The sequence below is a fragment of the Lissotriton vulgaris genome, chromosome 7 (genome assembly GCF_964263255.1).
Source record: "Lissotriton vulgaris chromosome 7, aLisVul1.2, whole genome shotgun sequence".
Taxonomy (NCBI): Eukaryota; Metazoa; Chordata; class Amphibia; order Caudata; family Salamandridae; genus Lissotriton; species Lissotriton vulgaris.
In genome coordinates this window covers 1,094,300,864-1,094,322,204 of record NC_141695.1, presented here as the reverse complement: position 1 = coordinate 1,094,322,204, position 21,341 = coordinate 1,094,300,864, and positions in this window count along the sequence as shown.

The following is a 21,341-nucleotide window of genomic DNA, read 5'->3' as shown; positions in this document are numbered from 1 at the left end:
GGCCCCCGTCAAGTCAAGGGAAATTGGTAGTTGCACTTGAGGTATGCCTCCGTGCCGCCCCTCTCAAGTGAGGGGGATATGTCTGGGTTAGGGATCTTGACACCGGTTACGACCTTGCCGTTGGCCCTTAAACGTTAGGATGTACAATTTCAAAAGTTAAGTAAATGTTTGGTAGGATGTTAGTTCGGCTAGGAGAACCTTTGTACTAGAGGATATGTTAAGGTTAGCCAAACATCGCAATGTGGTAATGAAATTGTACATAATATGAAACTGTTTATTTTAATGTTTTAATTTTGTTTCATATTTTAATAAATACGGCCCGGGAGGGTCACTCCCTCCCGTCTCCAAAAACTTCAGAACTGTTTCCGGTTTCCCATCCTTGGGGATTGTGTTGAGAGGGGGTGGCGGGTATCTCAGCCATATATTGTGTTGTAATGGCATGCGGTTGGAGTGACATGCGTTGTAATGCCATGGGTTGTAGTGACATGCGATATAATGGCTGCATTGCAATGGCATGCGATGTAAAGGATGTTGCGTTGTAATGACTGCATTGTAAAGGTAGTGCGATGTAATGACTGCGCTGTAAAGGTTGTTTCTCTTCAAGGCAGTTGCAATGTCTCTTTTGGCCACCATGATAGCCATCCCTAGGAACAGTTTATCGAACACATGTAATCCAAATACTTCATTCAAACAAAGCTTACCTCTGAAACCGCCATGAATATCACATGCTGTGCTGCCGGTTTTTATGGGGTCAAACACCGCAGAGATCCCAGAAGCGTATCACAGCATCGCCATTACGTACCGACACATATAACATCAATGCATCAGGACAAACATTAGGTATGCAAATGCTGCAACCAAGTGGAATGTGTGCGACATTTACAGTAGGCCATGAGCAGTTCAGGGCTCAGGCATCCATTTTATTGACGGTCCAATTTCTGTGTCCTAAATGATTTCCATCGCCTGTGGCAACAAACGAGAACGCGTCCTTGGCGTTTTTATTGCCCACCTGGAAGACATAGGTTAAGAAGGAAATGCATAGTAATGTGTGATAATGTGTGGGCATAAAACAGGAACATTGTATTTCCCTTTCAGACCCCTTCCAATAAATCACTTTGAGACATTGATAAATGTTGGTTCTCTGTAGAACCAGAGTCTTTTTCTGGAAATCGGAAACATAGTAGCCTTGAGGAATGAGAAGGGAGTTTTGTCAAAAGTAACATTCAGACAAATACATATTTCTGACAGCATAAAGCGGAAGTTTCAGCTTGTTATGACATAACGAGCATTCATAAACAGCTAAAGGTTTGTTTAGGTCAATAGGACTGAAAAGGCAGGGCTAATTTCATCCCATTTCCTGGCCTCATATTAATCAGGGCAGTTTGAAGTTGCATAGGAACTCTCTGATTTGGCTGGGTTATATCTGATACCTTCTTGCATGCTAATTGCACATATCAATTAAACAGCAGGACTGTGCAGGACTGTGCCATGAATGAATCACTCCCTATTCACATCTGGATCTGTGTCACAGGAACACTGCACTGATGCCAAAAGCAGGCATACCTAGGGTGACTTGATTCACAAGAACAAAAAGTGGACATTTCACAAACATAGTAACAAGTTGTATTGGACAGAGATGCACAATAACTTAATTGATAGAACTCAAGAACATAGAAACCACAGACATTGAGGAAGTAGGGGAAATTAAATGCAACCTTTGCACATTGTATCATCTTTCTGCTGGAATATGCTAACTATGCTATAGGACTCAGTAACATTGTAGATATACATAATCACACATTAAGTCAATTGAAAACCTTTAGAGGAACATCCTTTTTCAGAAGACCAGAACTTTAAAGGTTTAATCAATTAATACACTGAGAGGCTAACAAGGAACCCATCATGTTCCTCTTTCCAGCAGCTGCCATTAATCCACCCGGCCTCTCTTCATTGCAGTGGGCAATTAAAGACGGGAAGCGGGGCTGGGCACTTCTAGGGGCCATTGCTGCATATAAAGCACCTGTACAGAGTAATTATGCAGTTACAATATGCACACTCAACACACGTGAGTGGGCTTTTATGTGGACTGCAAAAGGGTGACTTGTGTGAATTTCCTCAATGAAATGTGAGTAAAATGCCTGCCATGAAATTGCATATTGTCATATGGATACTTCATTACATATATTGCGTTAAGTTAGCATGAGTGTATTACATGTTTAAACAGCCGCTTTGCCTTCGGCTTCAGTTTTGCACACGACACGTACTTGTTGTTGTAGCTTTCACCCTAGAAGCGGTGAGGTGTTTTATTTGAGAATAATATGTTATTCCTATGCTATCAGCTTTGCCTCGTACACTTGGTACAACTGTCTGCACACTGAGAGCTGCACACTCTAAGATTAACCTAACACAAGGTTGCTGGGAAGTCTGATCCTCGCACCACATTAGACATTAGACACAACACAAATAATGTTGATGCCAACATTTTGGGCTCTACGCGGGTTTAAGATAGAGTTACACGGAATGAACGTAGACACTTGGTACTGCGCATGGAGAGAGCTGGTAGCTGTTGATGTGAACTGCTCCTACTGACATTGAGAGGTATGGGGCCGCCCTGCTAAAGCCCGAATGAGACCTTCTTAGATATAAAATAATATACTAGATAGGGTGCGCGAAATATAGGTGATATCGATTCTATAGGTTTTTGCATTATAACATGCTAGCACCTTTTGCTTACTATGGATTAGTGACTATGCTGCTAACTCTGATTTTTATAATCTGCATTTTGGTATTATACAAGATACTGCGTTTGAGAACTTTGCATTGAATAATAAATATTTCAAACTTGCATGTGTGTTCTTTGACTCCCAGTTTTGGTTTGAAATGATTGTATAACGAAAGAGTGTTCATGTGTTCCACGACTCCTGAGGTATTCTAAAGATCATGTTCTGGTTTGTCTAATACATGTATCATTTCATAATGATCCATGAGACACTGTAGCTAGCTAGGTAACGAGATTTCTGACACTGAGATGAGTTTTGGATCATCCTAACTCACTGAGGTTCTAGATCTCTATGCACAGTTCTGTGGGAGAACGGAAACCCTGCTACATGGCGCCCAACGGATTGGTTGGCCGTATTTCATGACACTCGAGTAGTATATCATTCAAACCTTAACACCTTCATTCCCGTTTCCGGTAAACGGTGGTGTCGGAAAAACCTACCTATTTTTGAAATAGGTCTTTTCAAGCTTGAATTCTACTTTAAACGGTTTCTTTGAATTACTACCCAGTTGTGCTACAAAGTGTTCTTTGTCCTTTTTTCACTTCCGGTGCTACCATGGCCGTGGAAATAGCGCAGCATAGCCGCGTCGCGGTTCGCGACCACTTGAGGGCATATAATGTCCCTGCGGAAGGTTTGGCTGTGGTTCTAGTGGTGAGTGCGGAACATGCGTACCCGTACGAATTGTTTTATTCCTGGGTGACGTTTCCGGAAGTAAACGCTAATTCGGGCGTCTACCACTCGTACACTGCCTCGGCTGTTCCGGCGGCTTATGCTCCGTACAGAGCACTGGAAGTACCTATCGATGCTTGGCAGCACGGAGTTTGGTTTGGTGGCGTCCTACCCCACTCTTTAACGGCTCCGAGGTTAGGTCCGTTGTCCATTCCGGGCACAGCCTGGCCCGCCTTGGGCGGATTTACTCCTCATCCTAATCGCGCCACTTGTAATGTGGGTGATTTGCGGCGTCTGCATGATGTCGCGGTTGACGTGATTAGAGCGCTTGTTCATTACATTGGTCGTAATATACATGGCGCAGCCCCCGCAGGTGCGCAGCTTCGAGCGGAACAGGCTGGTTTGAAAATCAGTCCTGTCTTGGTGAATTCCGTAATGGGCAGAAAGCCAGACAATAAGGATGATTTTCCTTACTGGCTTGCCGAGAAATTCGACCAGCTGGAGGCTGTGTTTCCTAATACGACTCCGGGTGAAAAACACCGGATTCTTACGCTTAGTTTACCGAAGGATTTAGCCCCTGAACTTGCTGACTGTGAAACATGGGGTAAGACTTTTGCAGCGGTTTACTCGAGGTGCTTTGGCACACCGACAGTGTCGAACCTGTCTGCGATCCTCAAACGTGTTCAAGATGATCACGGACCTGAGTCGGCGGTTGAGTTGGGTATGCGCCTGAACGGTTCATTTGAGACAGTTTGCGGTATTATCCTTGCCAATGTAAAAGGGGATGCTGTGAACTTTCAAGTGGCCAATGGTCTGGCGTTAATTCCCGATGCCGAGAAACCCCGTCAGCTGGCAAAAATTATTGTGGCAGCTTATAAAACGGTTGGCCGCAATTCTAAGGGCGCAAAGGTTTTTCTTGAAAAAGAAAGGAAGCAGCCCCAGGGACAGTCTTCGGAAACAGGTGGACAGCCCAAGTCCAAAAAACAAAATTGGCCTAAAAAGCAGAATCAGGGTAAGCAACAACAACAACAGACACAGGTTTCGAGTCCGGCGCCTTCACAACCTGCGCAGTCAGAGCGAGTTTATGAATTGCGCGATCGCGCTACGATTAAATCGCCTGATAGATATCAGGCAACTGACCAACGCTCTCCTCGTTCCTTTCAGGACTCATCGGCTCCGTCAACCGGTGGTGGAGGGGGCGGCAGGGGCAGGGGTGGCCAGCAAGGACGTGGCCAGCCCCGCACACGAAGTGAAGGGGATCAGCGGGACGACTCTACGCCAAAGAGACCGCAGTTTGCCAAGAAGAAAGTCGCTGCCTTAACGGCGCATCGATATGCCCCAGATAGTGAGAACGCGGCTTCGGAATCTGACGTGGGCTCTGACCTTGCTGGACAGCGCGGCGGAGATTACCATAGTGAGAGAGGCCCTCCGTCCACTGTTGAAGGTGACAGCGACTGAGACTTTTATTGTGATTGAAACAGCTGATACACATGTTGCTCCCCCTGAAAGACTTTTTGAAATTGTCCTGTTAATTGAAGGTGACATGCAGCGAACTGTAAAAGGGGTATTTTGGGAAAATCTTTCGGATACGTATGATATTTTGCTTTCGGAGGCTGACTGGCCCCCACCTTTTGTTCTCGCAGCTCCGCGAGGGGAGGAGGTAATCCTCCCCAGTTTCGCGCACACTGTGCCAAGAATGGAAGCTCTGCAATTTGCAGAAGAGTGGGCTCTGGCGCTTGCGCCGGCTGTGTACCGGAATCAGTGTGGCTGGGATAAATTGTCCCCGAGCCATGAGATTCCGTTACGGTCACAGCCGCAGCCACAACCCCAATATCCCATACGGCGTGAAGCTAAGGCTTCGGTCGCGGCTATCCTTGAACAATTGGAATATCAAGGTGTAATTGAAACGTGTGTGTCACCGATGAATAATCCCCTTTTTACTGTTAACAAGCCGGACGGATCATATCGTCTGGTTTTGGATTACCGGCATTTGAACTCGCATTGCCGTAACTGTGCAGTACAGAATACTCACGGCTCTGCCCTAGTGAATAGTCTTGAGCGTAAACGGTTCAAAACCACGCTTGACATTTCCAATGGTTTTTATGCACATAGATTAGATGGTCTAAGTTCCCAATGGACCAGTTTTACATGCGGCGGCGTACAAAAAATGTTTAAACGACACCCAATGGGATATAAAAATAGTCCTGGGGTGTTTTCCGCCCGCATAGTCTCTCTTTTGGAGAGTTTCGATCCAGTTGCATGTTCGTATGTGGATGACATTTATCTCACAGACGACGAACTTTGGGTGCATCTGTGTCGTGTAAACAGCATCATTTGTAACTTTGCAGACATGGGTTACAAGTTTAACTTTGCAAAATCACACATTGCGGAGTACACAGTGTTGTTTCTAGGTTATGAACTTAACCATGAAGGAAAGGGATTGGCTCCTCACTTCCTGGAGAAGTGCGCGCAGTTGCGCTCTCCGACAACGCTGAAAAAATTACAGTCTTTACTGGGTTTTTTGAATTTCGGGAGGACATACATTCCGGAATATGCCCAGCGTATCAAGCCTTTATATGCCTTGATACAACCATCTTTTTCCAAATCATGCTGGCTGCCTGAGCATTCAGCCATTCTGCAGTCCTTGCAGGCTGATTTGCTCACTTCTGACTACTTACAGACCCGTGATAACCAGACCAACCTGGTGATAAGAATTATCCCTGGGACGGTGGGTTTCACGTACCTGACTTTTAATGAGGGGGATACTGTACCTATTGCTTACAAGTCACACTTGTACACTTCGGCTGAATTGCGATTTTCCACTGTGGAGAAAGTTTTAACGGCTGTGCAGATGGCAATTCTTAAGGAACGTGCCCTGTCGCAGGGAAAGCGCATGTTGGTTGTTACCCCGTGTCCGGCCTTGGAGGCGGTCACGAAAGCCAGTGTACCAAATTCTAAAGCTTTGCACCCTCGGTGGATTCAGTGGGCTACATCCTTGACATCTCAGGATGTCACGTTTATTTTTGACGCCGCTTTACGGTCGCAGGAGTATTTACAGTATGAATTTGTTCATCCTGCGCCTTTAGCAATGCGGCCGTTGGAGGATTTCCACTGTATCATTTACACGGATGGTTCGGCGCAGGTTGCGCATGGCTCTAAACATGCCTACGTTTCCGCTTGCGCCATTGTGGTCGGTGCCATGGTGAACGATGAGTTCGAGTCCAGCGTCGTGCACACGCAGACGCTTGGGGACTGCACCGCACAATTAGCTGAGCTGCGTGCTCTAATGCTTGCATTGGAGTACGCTGATCCTTGTGTGACGACTTTAATCGTAAGTGATTCTTACTACTGTGTCCAGTCTTACAATGAGAACTTGTTCTTTTGGATTCAGAATGATTTTCGTGATTCCAAAGGTAGCACAATAAAACATAAAATGATCTGGGTCCGAGTGGCGGAACTTAAAGAGAAACTGCCGCTCGTGTTTGTGATTCATACTCTCGGCCACCAGCGCGTGGGAGTCCACGCTGTTGGCAACTCGCTTGCTGATGAAGCAGCGAAGTCAGCGGTATCAAAATACTTAGTTGCAGCGGTCACGAGGTCCAAAAGCAAAATAGATGATGACATCTTGGCGGCTGTTGCTGCCACAGCGAAGGGAGGTAAATATCCTGCGGGGTTCCCTTCGAAGTACACATACCACTTAAGTCCCGATAAGGTTCCTTATGTGAAAATTCCTGAAGTTGGAGAGCGTTTAGTTCCCAACTCGGATCGCAGAGCTTCTCTGATTACAGCGGCTCATGAAGGTGTGGCGTCTGCGCATGCGGGCGTCTCAGCCACTGTATCTCAGCTACAACAGAGGTTCTGGTGGCGGGGACTGTACAAACAGACGCGCGATTATGTCCTTATGTGTGACATTTGTCAGCAGATTAAGCCTTCTACTGCTGCGCGTCCGCCTCAGACACAGTTGTACATCTCTAATAAACCACTTGGTTGTGTTTATTTGGATCACTGCGGTCCTTTTTCTTCTGATACTGCGTATAAATACATCTTAGTAGCAGTTGACTCATGCACACGCTTTGTGTGGTTATGGCCTCATCGAAGCGCTGATTCGCGAACTGTCATTAAGGATTTGCGTGTCTTTGTGGGAATCTTTGCTTGTGGTACTTTCCATTCGGACCAGGGTCCGGCTTTCGCCTCTAAGGCGTATAAGGATGCTATGGTTTCGTTGGGAGTACAGGTGAAGTTTTCAAGCCCCTACAGGCCTGAGGGCAATTCTGTAGTAGAAAGAATGAACCGCGACTTAAAGCAATCTTTGACAGCCCGTGTTATAGGCACTGGTAGAAACTGGCTGACCCACCTCTATGGCGTGCAGCGTGCGCTTAATAATCTCCCTAGAAGGTCTCTGGGTGGGCGGACCCCATACGAAATGCTCTTTGGTATCAAGATGTACGTCCCTGACCTTGATGGTGCAGACTGCCAGGCCCAGGCCGCGGCCTTTGACGTAGATGAACATTGCAATGTTTTACAGGATCTACAAAAGACCAGAGACAGTCTTGCAAAGGAACACTTGCCCTCCACATCGGATGATGCGTTGCAGATCCCGGTAGTTGGCTGGCTACCCCAAGTTGGAGAACTGGTTCGAGAGAAGATCGATAACAAGAAAGAGTTTGGTCCCTCATATCGAGCACCAGTCCGAGTACTTGGAGTGAAGGGCACAAGAACAGTCATTTTACCACCACTTCCAGGTCGTAAAGAAAACAGATTTATTTCTATTGACAATGTCAAGACACACAGGGTGGCCGATTCTTCATAGCATGACACCGGCTGTATCCTGTCCTTCCATGGTGAGGCACTCTGTGCTGGCTATTACATCTGGTGCAGATCAGGAGGTGTCCCTCGAGATGCCTGCCATAACTAGTCCTTTATTAAATACTATTCCTGTTACTAACATTGATGAGGTGACCTATGCAGATCCTGCTGATTTATCTATGTCCGATTTACAAGCTCGTTTGGCTAACCAATCCAGATTCTCTTTTGACTCTGATTCGGAACTTTCAAAGAAACCATCGACTATTGCAAAATATGCCACGTTGTTTAAAAAACATTTTTTAATTCCACCTTGGACATACATTTGGCTGATACTATTTTTATTTCATCTTTTTATGTCGATTGGTTTTGTGTTTTATTTTTTCCGACTGATCGATGGCCATTATGTGAAAGAAAGAACAGGAATTCGGTACCTTAATGGAACATTGGCCCCTCTTTCCTCCTCACATTCAGTACACAGACTAAAGAGAGACTTACATTCAGTACAGATTACTGCTTGGCCAGTCCTTGATGGGATTGTGTGGGATGCGGTTAGGTTTCAGATACATGGCCCCACAGAAGTTATTAATGTTCCTAATGTGCTTAGAGTAAACATGGGAGATGTGATTAAGCAAAATGTTCGTTCTGATGATTGGGATCTTCAGGCCGTAGAAGCATTGTTCTCCGATTTGAAATATTATGCGGCCTTTGATGCTGAGGATTTGTACTTAGATTCTGTCAATTATGGTGATTTGTTTTGTTATCAACATTATGGGAATCATTTCTTACACAAGACAAGTACCAGGAGGGTTCCTGTGAATTACACTCAGTGGGAACATTGCCCTACTCCCTTACAGGGGAGCTCAAGTACATTTCTGGGAAAATACTCTTATTTTACAGATTTTAATCAATCGAATCCTGAGTCGTTTTATTTTAAAGTGAACCAGAAGTTCATGCCCAAAGTTAGACTAACTGACACAAAATTGCTGTATTCAAAGTCCTTTCTAGAAAGGTTATCCGTGGATGGCTATGAGTTATGGAAGAATACTATTGACCTTAAATCGGTTTGGGGTACCAAAGATTGGCAGGTACAAGGCACTGAGGCTTTGCATCGTGCATGTCTCATCCCGAATCACATGTTGTTTTTAAATTCAACTATTTCTCAAACAACATGTTTTGGATTGGCTACATCTAAAAAATTAAATACCCCTACTATCCCTGACTTGGAAGAGTATTCAGGTTGGAGTAATTTCACTACATTATCCATCAGTGGGATACAAGCGCTTTTGCAGAATTCCTCCTTTAATATTTCCCATTTTGATCCGGAGGGGTGGCTTTTGTGGCAAAAAAGCACTGATGCTTGCCAACGTAGGTTTTTGGGTTTATCTGAAGGTTTTACGCACATCAGGCCAGATCCCAGGTTCGAAACAGATCACACTGTTACCACTTATTCAGTAGGTAAATTGTGTCAGAACTGGTTACAACATTCCACTTTGGCTGCAGTTAAACTGCATCTGTCCCAGTTGAATGAGAATATAGAGCTAAATGATTTTATAAAAGGCCCGACTAGGGGTAGATCTAAACGCTTTATTTATGCGGTATACAATGAAATTTGGAAATTTTCACAAGTTGAGGCAGCTAAACGCCTGAGAGCTATTGATCAAGCAAATTTGGAAAAGGTGCTTGCAGTGGTCGATAACAGTATTAACATGCTTTCTTCCAGAATTTACACATTGGATAATATTGTTTCTTCTGTTGTTGATATTGTACATGATGAAGTGTCCACGTTATACCATGGTCAAAATCAATTACGTTCTGTAATGCAGTTTGCCTGGACTCTACAGACAATTAAGGCTGGTCGAGTTCCCTGGACCTCATTGAACATTTCATCCCTTTTCGCCCCTTTTAATCTTACTGAAAAACAGCGCATGCTTTCAATGCGTGATGCATCATTTTCTATGTTACATATTGAGAAGCTAGAATCCTTGCCTTTTTCTGTTGCTGAAACCACTACTGCTACGTGGCTTATTCATGGTTTAATTACATTACCATTTCCTTTATATAAATTTACTAACTGTATGCGGTATATTGCTATAGGACGATATGAACCACTAGGCAATGCATTCCTACATGAGGCATGGTCATTACCATACACATACAGATGTCTGAAGGATGGGAAAGAAGTGAATCTTAATGGTGAGGAATGCACACAGTCACCTGACCATTCATTAATATGCAGACACATTCAGTTACACGGTTCTTGTAATCAGGACCGCCCAAATTTAGCATGTGTTTTAAAAGGCACGCCAGTTCCAGCAGTGGTTCCCACATTCACATTATTAGCTAATGGTAGTTATTTGCTTTTAAACAACGAAGTATGTTGTGGTTTATTAATTGGTGTGGCATATGTGGTAACTGTATCAGAGCGTGTAGTGTGCTGCAAGAATGTTCTATACCCACCCACGCATGGTTCTTCAGATGTCTCCATCTGGCCACGGATCCCAACCTTGGAAGCAAAATTCAATGGTTTAAGCAGAATAAGGGCCCTTTTGTCTCAGAAACAAGTGACCCTGAGTTCGGCCCGGGAAACTTATGTCCTTCACATAGCCAACACCCGCACAGAGGTGCAGGCGCTTTTAAATACTGATTTGCCGTTTCATTTCTGCGAGCTGGTACACCAGATATTTAATGCTTCTTCGACTACTGGGCTGGCACATTTTTTCAAGTTAGTCAGCAGTGGCCTTGTGACTACGTTTGAAAAGGTTTTTGGTATCATTCCCACGTTTTTCCACACTATTTTTTCGAGTCTGTTTGGTGGACTACCTGTGTTGCTGGCTTTAGCAGCAGGCATTCTGTTGGTGTTTTTCTTCATAAAACATGGATGCCCATCCTGCGCAAGACGCCGTTCAACGCCTCCTGACACTGTGCCGTAATCGGATGCTCAATTACTATGGAACATTGCCGCTTGCAGCATTAAGCACGGCCTATAGATTGTCATTTCGGTTCACCGACTTCACGTGTGTCCAACCTGTGTTTCACTGCCTGAACTGCGAGTTCGATTGGGCAATTGATTTGTGCCTATGCTTGAGGACTGCTCCTGACGTCGATTTTGATCAGTTAATGCGTCCCGTGGTGGCTCACGAGCTGATCTGTTCTGGCGAGAGAGTTATGGCCTTGGCAGCGATAAATGGAGTTCTGGGCCAATGGGAGATTTCTGCAGCGGCGGATGCCTTTCTGACACACAGCGATCTGGTGAACCCACCGAGTTGTCCTCTGACGGTACATGAGGATCCGATGCTGGAGGAGCACGTATGTTCTTTCCCATTGCTAAATTGGATGGCTGAACTATTTTCGGATGATGATAGTGATTTCATACTGGAGGCTGTTGCGACTTTCTTTGCATATACTTTCCAATCGTGAGATGCCTGGAGGGAATGCTTTGTTGTGAAATATAACTTTCCCCTCGCTGAATTGGAGGGATGGACTATGTTCAGCTGATGGAAAGTTCACTCGCGTGATGTCGCTGGAGATAACGTCTAGGTGGCACATGACTTTGGATATCGGATAAGTGCCTTGGTTTTTTCTCTTACAAACATTTGAAAGGATGCGACCTGGTCATACATTTCATATTTTTTGGACCTGGCGGAAGACTTTTGGTTCAAGACTTTTGTTCTTTTTTTAGATTTGAGGCCACTGTAGGCATTAATACATATTCATTCATACATATTTTTAGCTTATTTTAGCTCAAGATTATTGAATTTTGCTTTCAATTTTTGTATCTGATTTAGTATTGCCTTTTCCCTTATGATTGGCGGTGCTCGGACCAATGGGGGGGTGTCATATGGATACTTCATTACATATATTGCGTTAAGTTAGCATGAGTGTATTACATGTTTAAACAGCCGCTTTGCCTTCGGCTTCAGTTTTGCACACGACACGTACTTGTTGTTGTAGCTTTCACCCTAGAAGCGGTGAGGTGTTTTATTTGAGAATAATATGTTATTCCTATGCTATCAGCTTTGCCTCGTACACTTGGTACAACTGTCTGCACACTGAGAGCTGCACACTCTAAGATTAACCTAACACAAGGTTGCTGGGAAGTCTGATCCTCGCACCACATTAGACATTAGACACAACACAAATAATGTTGATGCCAACATTTTGGGCTCTACGCGGGTTTAAGATAGAGTTACACGGAATGAACGTAGACACTTGGTACTGCGCATGGAGAGAGCTGGTAGCTGTTGATGTGAACTGCTCCTACTGACATTGAGAGGTATGGGGCCGCCCTGCTAAAGCCCGAATGAGACCTTCTTAGATATAAAATAATATACTAGATAGGGTGCGCGAAATATAGGTGATATCGATTCTATAGGTTTTTGCATTATAACATGCTAGCACCTTTTGCTTACTATGGATTAGTGACTATGCTGCTAACTCTGATTTTTATAATCTGCATTTTGGTATTATACAAGATACTGCGTTTGAGAACTTTGCATTGAATAATAAATATTTCAAACTTGCATGTGTGTTCTTTGACTCCCAGTTTTGGTTTGAAATGATTGTATAACGAAAGAGTGTTCATGTGTTCCACGACTCCTGAGGTATTCTAAAGATCATGTTCTGGTTTGTCTAATACATGTATCATTTCATAATGATCCATGAGACACTGTAGCTAGCTAGGTAACGAGATTTCTGACACTGAGATGAGTTTTGGATCATCCTAACTCACTGAGGTTCTAGATCTCTATGCACAGTTCTGTGGGAGAACGGAAACCCTGCTACAATATCCCTTATTGTAATGCTAACTTCTATTTCAATGTGCAGGGAGGCCAGGAGCATTGTTAGACCGACTTCGGCTGGCATCTCCATATCAAACTAACAAATGGCAACATGCCGTTAACAGCATTAATGTTATGATGTGTTAGCTACTATTTTCGCCTACCTAATGCAGATGGCCCGCTCTACCATTAGACAGTCAGAAGGTCAATGGAGCTGTGCGGGCTGGGGTCGCAGCCTGGCTCCAATCCACAGAGGCACACTGCAGCTCCAAAAGGGTTGGCATTTGGCAACACTGAATGTCTGCAATCCTCCTGCTCGAGGCAACAGTGGTGACAGGAGCATTGCCACAATGTTGAGTTACGGACAAAAGGCTCTGCGCCCGGTACCTCTCTCACACGTGCCAACTGCCAGATACACTGCGGACCCCTCCTCCAGCTCATCCTCTTTGAAACAAGGGCATTCCGGGCCAGCATGGGGGTGGGAAAGCGATTCACGTGTGTACTCCTAATGAACCCTGCCTCTCTTGTCTCTGGTGCAATGCTGTGTTGACCCCGTCCCAGGCCGCCGGACTAAATGTAATAAGGTAGCCCAAATGTTATCCTATGGGAGAGGTCGGGATCAGAATAGTGAAAAACGAACGTAAGAGTTTTTCACTCTTACTACCTCTAAAAATTAAACGTACCTGTCCAACCTTTTAAATACATTGCATCCTGCCCTATATGGTGTTTAGGGCCCATGCTAGGGGTGACATATGTATTAAAAAGGAAAGTTTTGGCATGGAAAAAGGTTTATATTGACAGGGCGAAATGGCAGTTTAAAACTGCACAGACAGGCTGCACTGGCAGGCCTGAGACATGTTTTAATAAGCTTCTTAAGTAGGTGGCATAATAAGTGCTGCAGAGTCACTGGGGGCATTTAATTTAAAGGCCCTGGGTACATGTAGTACCACTTTATTAGGCTCTTACAATCAAATTAAATGTGGCAATTGGGTGTGAGCCAATTTTACCCTGTTTAGCACTGATCAGCAGTGGTAAAGTGCACAGAGTCCTAAATGCCTACAAAAATAGATTCAGGACAAAGGAAAACGGTTGAGGATGACCTTGCAGAGAGGGCAAAGTCCAACAGAGGGCATGGGACTCATAGGTTGATTTAGGGCAAATGCATACTAATATATTGTGAAATTTCACACTCCCTCAAACACACACTTTCACACCCAGCATGAACACAAGTAATACTCATATACACCACATGTAAACACATACAAACTCACATGCACAAGTCCCAGACCGCCATAGTACAATTAACTGCGGATTCACAGTGCAATATTTGTGTGTGCATGTGTACTTCACAAACCCCAGAAGTAAAGAGAGCACTTTCCCAGTGGGAGGGGTAGATACTGGGATGGATGCAGGTATAAGTTAGGTACAGATAGAGGGGGCATTCTTCAAATACCTTGAACGGGGACCACAAGTCGTATTTACTTGTAACATATAACATATCCCAATGCAACTGGCATTGTGAGCCCTGTGCAAATCTCTATGTGGAGATAAAAAGAGAAGATGGGACTTAAATAAGGAAACACAGCAAGGAACAATAAAACAGCATATTCAATTTTAATGCTACTGTCTTATTTAGTGCCTTCTATCTCCCAAGAAGTACAAGTATTGGCAAACCCAATAAGGCTGGCTTGGGAAACTAATGCGGTGGCTGCAGACTCATTTTTGTATTGTATGCATATGCCACAAAAAAGTAGAAAAAGGCAACATGCTACAGCCTAAAATCAAAGGACATATGTTACTAATAAACCATTTCAATAAAAAAATTGCTATTGCATATAATTTTATTAGAACAGTGTAGATGCTTCTTAACAGGCAGGTGTACTTAGAACAGGTATAGAAGGCCTTTTTCTTTTCCTGCATTACACAGGAAAATATGAATCTTACAGGGACAAAGAAAATGTACTGTTGGCTTTGAATACCTATAACCGGAAGACGTAGTTTAAACACACAAGTATTACAAAAAATCTAAAATAGGAGAAAGGGAAGTCTAAAACATGTAAAGAAAAAAAACATAATCGAAGTAAAGTATGGCTCCATGAAGTGTTTTTTGTTTTAGGTGGATGTGCACTTGTAATAATCAGGCCAAATGTCATCGCTCACAGTGCAAGAGGGACAATGGCAGTCTTTATTTTGAAGATTGTAAAACATATTGATAAAATAATAAAATGAAACTCTTTAATACTATAAGAAAAGGATAACAAAACTTCTGTTCCCTCGTAAGTGTACTGCACACGGTGAACTGGCAGGATTCATGGTCTGTTTTACAAGGTTACGTTTCCATTCAGCAACAAGATTGCGTGCAAGCCTTCCAAGTGAAAGAGCAGCAGGAAAGCTTAGACCCCATTGGCACTTCAAGATAATTCTTCCTGAAGGTAGCAGCATCATCGTCTGCCAGAGAAATAAATGACAGGGTCTCACCAGGCATTCAGCGCAGAGAGCAGGCATGTTTTATCCTTGAGGAAATCTCTTAAGAACTGTTCATAGCTAGCAGTTAGCTCATTTCAATGCAAACATGCATTGGCAAGGCCAAGAGGTTTAGTGCTGGCAGCACACTTTTAAAATTAGTGGGTTGTTCTCTTGTCGCTTTAGCAAAACGTTTTATTTGGGGGTAGATGCTGGACTCTCATCAATCTAGAAAAATTGGTTGAAGTGAAAAATATTACCATAGTATCCCTGCCACCAAAGAGAAATACTGTGTGTGTGGATGTGCTCCCTGTGAAAGAGCAGCATGTCATAGCTCACAGTGAACTCAGCCAATGGATGAAGGACCCTGACTCAGTGCTTCATGATTAAATAAACAACAACAATGGCCAGACAGGTTCAATTCTGTATGTTTACCACACCTAGTATACAAATTACTAGATTGGACGAATATTTGATTTAGTCATTTGTACTTTATAAAAACTTTTTTGAAAGTTCATTTGTATATCAAAGGAAGAACACACAATTATTGATAAATACAAACATTCAAACAATATGATACAGAATAAACAAAATGCATGTGACAAATTACTGCACAAATCGAATAGACAACTGTACCCTGCCTCAAATTATTTCATTGTGAGGCGCCAGTCCTTCATATTATATATACACAACCAGACAAGCAGAGATTGTGTAAACTTTATATAAGAAGATATACCATAAGACCACACAATATAAATCCAACATATGAGGTTGTGTACTATTTCTCGTGGCCGTTTGTTAGGCCAGCCAGTTCTTGTAAGTTCTGTCAGTATTAATGAGCACTTCTAAACATTCTCCTGTACTCCTAATATCATGTCATACAGTTCGTAATGCTAGAATCAGGCACTTTTGCAATGTAAAAATACTATAAAACGTAATGCAGCAATCAGACACTCTCCAATGAAAAGAATGCAATCAGGCACTTTGCAGGGTAAAATAATGTAATACGTAATACAACCACCGGGTATGTCGTTATGCAGAAATAAGGTAATGCTTAATACACTAATCAGGTAATTGTTATTCAGGAACAATGCAATGCGCAATACGTTAATCAGGTAGTTCGTTATGCACAAACAATGCAATGCATCATACGACAATCAGGTAGTTTGTTATGCAGATCAAAGGCCATGCGTCATACACTAATCAGGTACTTCGTTATGCAGGAATAATGCAATGCGGAATACTCTAATCAGGTACTCCGTTATGCAGAATTATGCAATGTGTAATACGACAGGTACTCCGTTCTGAAGAAATGAAATAATGCGTAATACACTCAGGCCCCGATCACCGGGCCTTAGGCGGTCTCTCCTCTTCTCCGTCTGACTTACAGTCGACCTCAAAAGTGCAGCTCTGCACTCCGGCCCCCTGTACTGCCACTCCCTAGGCAATACGGGCTGCGATATGAGCCGAAGCAGATGCTTGCACTGCCAACAAGAGAGAGAGGCCAAGAGCATCTCCCTCTGAGCCCGCGCCCCGCCCCAGGAGTTGATACACATTACCTGGGGGGGGGGGGGCGCAAAACCACTCTTCTCTCCTCGTCCAGCGGCTGTGCCTCCAAAGCAGGTTTGTGAATTGGCACCGGAGGCTCGGCCCGGCAACTCAGCTCCTCCGGGACTGCCGGCCTGGGCTGCTTCAGTTGCTAAGGTCTCAGGCTGTCACAAAGCACACAAACACAGCGTCACTGAGTCTTCCTTAAGCATCAGGTGCACGATCACTGGGCACTCCACACACAGGTCTCAGGCTGCACGAAGATCACGCACACAGCATCGCTGAGAATCATTTTAACTCTGATGCACACAATAACAAGGCAAATCCTCATGAAGGTCTCCCGGTGCACAACACACCCGCACACAGTGTCAATGAGACTCACTTGGATTTCGATGCACAAGACCACCGGGCAATCCTCACAAATAGGTTTAGGCTGCACAAAGCACATGCACACCACATCACTGATCCTTGCTTGGACTCCAGGTGCCCACGATCTCAGGGCCTACCTTACGAGGGTCTCAGCTGCAACAGGCACGCACTGACAGCATCGTTGGGACTCTCATGGAAACTTTTATGTTCCTGTGTTTCCGAACAGGGAGCCAGCTCACCTCAGGCCCTTGGGGATACGTTACTTCGGGACACAGCACACTTCAAAGTCCCTTTAGCCTTTCCTTGGTTTCAACAACAAACTGCAGGCAAGCCCAGAACACACAGCAAGGGTGAGTCCTATCCTTCAGTCTCTTCAGTTGTTTCATCCTTGGCAAAGGTCCTCTTGACCAGGAAGAAGCTCCAGTCTTGTTAACACTGGATAAAACCATTCTCAAAAGTTCAGGGGCTTCAGCTCTCATGGTTATATCCCTCAATGGCTTTGAAGTCTTTGTGTTTCAGGGGGCACTGACCCCTGTTCAAACCAGTTCTGGGTGCCTACCTGCCAGTGACACCTTTCTTCTTATATTTAGTGGGGGTCTGGATTCTCACTCACTCAGCAGGAGATGGGACAGTTGTTTTATAGCAGCAACTCAGGACTTTTCGCCTCTAGGGGCTTCTCCTCCTCCTATACTCCAGATGCAGGTCAGCCTTTTGCTGTCTCACATCCACCCCAGGGTCAAGACATTCCAAGATCCTATCGCTTTCAAATCCAGATAGTCAATTCACAGCCAGGCAGAGACGCACAGAAATGTTAGAGTATGAAAACTCAGCAACTTCCAAAAGAGTGGCTTCTGAACACACAATGCAAAAGCCACCATCATAAAAATATGTGTTATTACATAGTGAGTTCAGGCATACTAAACTTCACCTTTCCATCTCAAGCCTTTGGGAAGATAGGCTGGAAAACATATTGAACAGCTTTCCCATTCTGTCCGATGGACAAGTTGGCCTAGCAATTATTCGTACATCACGGGACCATGACAGTAGTACCATGTGAGAAAGAAAGAACTCAAGAAAACAGCTGGTAGTAATGAAGAGAGGACCAAAGCAGTGTCTATAAAGGAAAACAACAACCAAACCCCTTACCCAAAACCCCCCCACCCCCGAGCCTCCCACCCACCACCCCTGTTCCAGGTCCAAATTCCGCCCACTTGGGCCCTATCGTCTAACTGGATGACTCTGATACCTCTACTTGCGATAGTCTTAGAAAGTGCAAATACCTAGGACAGGTCACTTCCCTAAATTCCGTGGCTAAAAGAGTCAATAAGGGTTGCCACAAATCTGGGTACTTATCCCCCTCCCCCTTCATAATCAGAGACAGCTTCTCCATTCCCAAGACGTTCCAAAGACGATGCAACCAGCCCTGAAAGGTGGGAATGTGTGTGGTACGCCAGTAAGCGAGGACATTCTGCAGCGCGGAGCCCAGGGCTATGGCCATTAGTCTACCTCGACGGGCGCGCAGTGGATAGGTAATGGGGTTAGGCAAGCCCAGCAGCACATAAGCAGGAAGTCTCGGGATTGTCGTGTCAAAGTGTGAGTCCACCTCATCTAATACTTGTTTCCAATATCCCTGCAAGTGAGTACAGTCCCACAGTAGGTGCACCAATGTAACCCTCTCGCCACAGCCACGCCAGCAGAACGCATTGCGCGTACAATCCATCTCATTGAGCTTCTCTGGGGTATAGTACCAATACGTAGTGATTTTAGTGAGGGTGTCGGTCAAGCCCATGTGATAGGCAGAGTGAGGGGCCAGGTAACAGATGCCTTCCCATTCCTTATTACTGAATGTGTGTCCCAGGTCCCTTTCCCTCCTCGCTCTCCCCGAGTTATGGACGTGTGTGTATCTGCCTAACAGCATGCGGTATAGATCTGATATGAGATTTCGATCAGACTTCCTTGAGATCTGCCAGTACTCGTACTCACTGAGTCTGCGGTTTGCTCCGCCCCGGATCCGTGCGTGGAGTGCCCAGTGTCGCACCTGGAGATAGCGGAGGCGCTCCTCCTCGGGCATACCATATTCTCGCCGGAAGGCATCAAAGGGGATAACCCCCTCCGCTGCGTACATGTGCGAGAGCACCCTACATCCTGCCGGGCCCCATCGCGCGAAGGCCGCTGTATCCTGACCAGGGCCAAAGTCTGGATTGTTCAATAAGGGTGTCAGCGGGGATGGGAATGATGTCAGCTCATGCACGACACCCATAAGGTCCCATACCTCCAGAGGTGTCCTCGTAATGTACGAGGCGTAGAGGCTAGGGGGCCGATGTTGCCTGCGCATGAAAGGAACCTCCTGTAGTGTGCGGCCCGCCACCGCCTGGTCCTGGAAGAGCCAGTGCTTCTCAGACTCCCATTTGCTCCATTCTACCAGTGTTCGCAGTTGCGCCGCTTGATAGTATAACAACAAATCCGGTAGGCCCAGTCCCCCATTCTTAGGAGGTAGCATCGCCAAGCGAAACTTCATCCGTGGCCGGCGCCCGTTCCAGATAAATTGTGCTAATTCGGATTGGGTCTGAAGGATCCAGCCCTCTGGGGGCCTCATAGGGATGGCTCACAACAAGTAAAGGACCGGCGGCAGGATCGTCATTTTAATAGCCGCCACTCTGCCCAGCCAGGATAGCGGAAGGTGTCTCCATCTACCGAGTTCTGACCAGATTGTCTGCCGAAGCCGGACATAGTTGAGGCTAACCGTGCCCTGTAAGGTGGCCGCCAGCTGAATGCCTAAATAGGGGATAGCCTCCGAGGCCCATGGAAAGGGAAAGAGCTCCTGCAAGTAAGTCCGCGTGGGCACTTCCAGGGAGAGGTCAAGTGCCACTGATTTTCTCAGATTGACCTTAAAGCCTGCTACCCCGGCGAAGGCGTCAAGGATGTCCACACAAGACGGCAGTGATTCTCTGGGGGAGGACAGCGACAATGGAACATCGTCAGCATACAAACTTATGGTATGTTCGAATGCTCCCATTTTGATCCGTGGATCGCTGGGGCAAGTCTCAAGGTTTGCGCCAACGGCTCCATATAGAGGGCAAAGAGCAGGGGCGACAGTGGACATCCCTGTCTCGTGCCCCGCTCGATGGGGAAGCGGGGCGAGGAGTAGCCGTTCACACGAACTGTCGCCGATGGCCTCGAGTAGCAATTCAAGATCCAAGTGCGGAATCTGTCTCCCAATCCGGCCCTCACCAGGACCTGCTCTAGATATGGCCAGTGGACTCGATCGAACGCCTTCTCCGCGTCAATTGCGAGCATCATATACTCCCCTTTTGTACGTGTGGCTTTCTCGATTAAGTGTAGTGCCCTCTTGGTGTTATCTACGGTTTGCCGCTCCGAGATAAATCTGGCTTGGTCCGGAACAATCAGTCTCGGCATAAGTGGGGCTAGTCTCGCCGCGAGGATGCCCGTATATAATTTTAGATCAATCTTAAGCAGCGAGATGGGTCGATATGCTGCGCACGTCGAGTGGTCCTTCCCGGGTTTTGGGATCACAGAAACGGTGGCATCCAAAAGATTCTCCGAGATCGAACCCGGTTCCAAAAGGGAGTTAAAGAGAGTAGTAAGCAACGGCGCTACCTGTGTCCAAAATGTTTTATAAAAAATGGCTGTGAAGCCGTCAGGCCCCGGGCCTTTCCCAGCTTAGCCTGGAGATGGCTGAGATAACTTCCTCGGGCCTGATGTTTTATTCCAAGGCCACAGCTTGATCCGGTGTAAGCACCGGTAGTTGGGAAGAATCCAGGAAGGCCTCACTCGCTACCAGGTCTAGCGTGGACCCGGCATACAAGGAAGTATAGAAGTCTCTGAAAGCGGCTGCAATCTCACCATCCCCTGTTGCCAGACTTCCATCCAATTTCCTGATTTCCTTCACCGTGTGACGCTGCCGCAT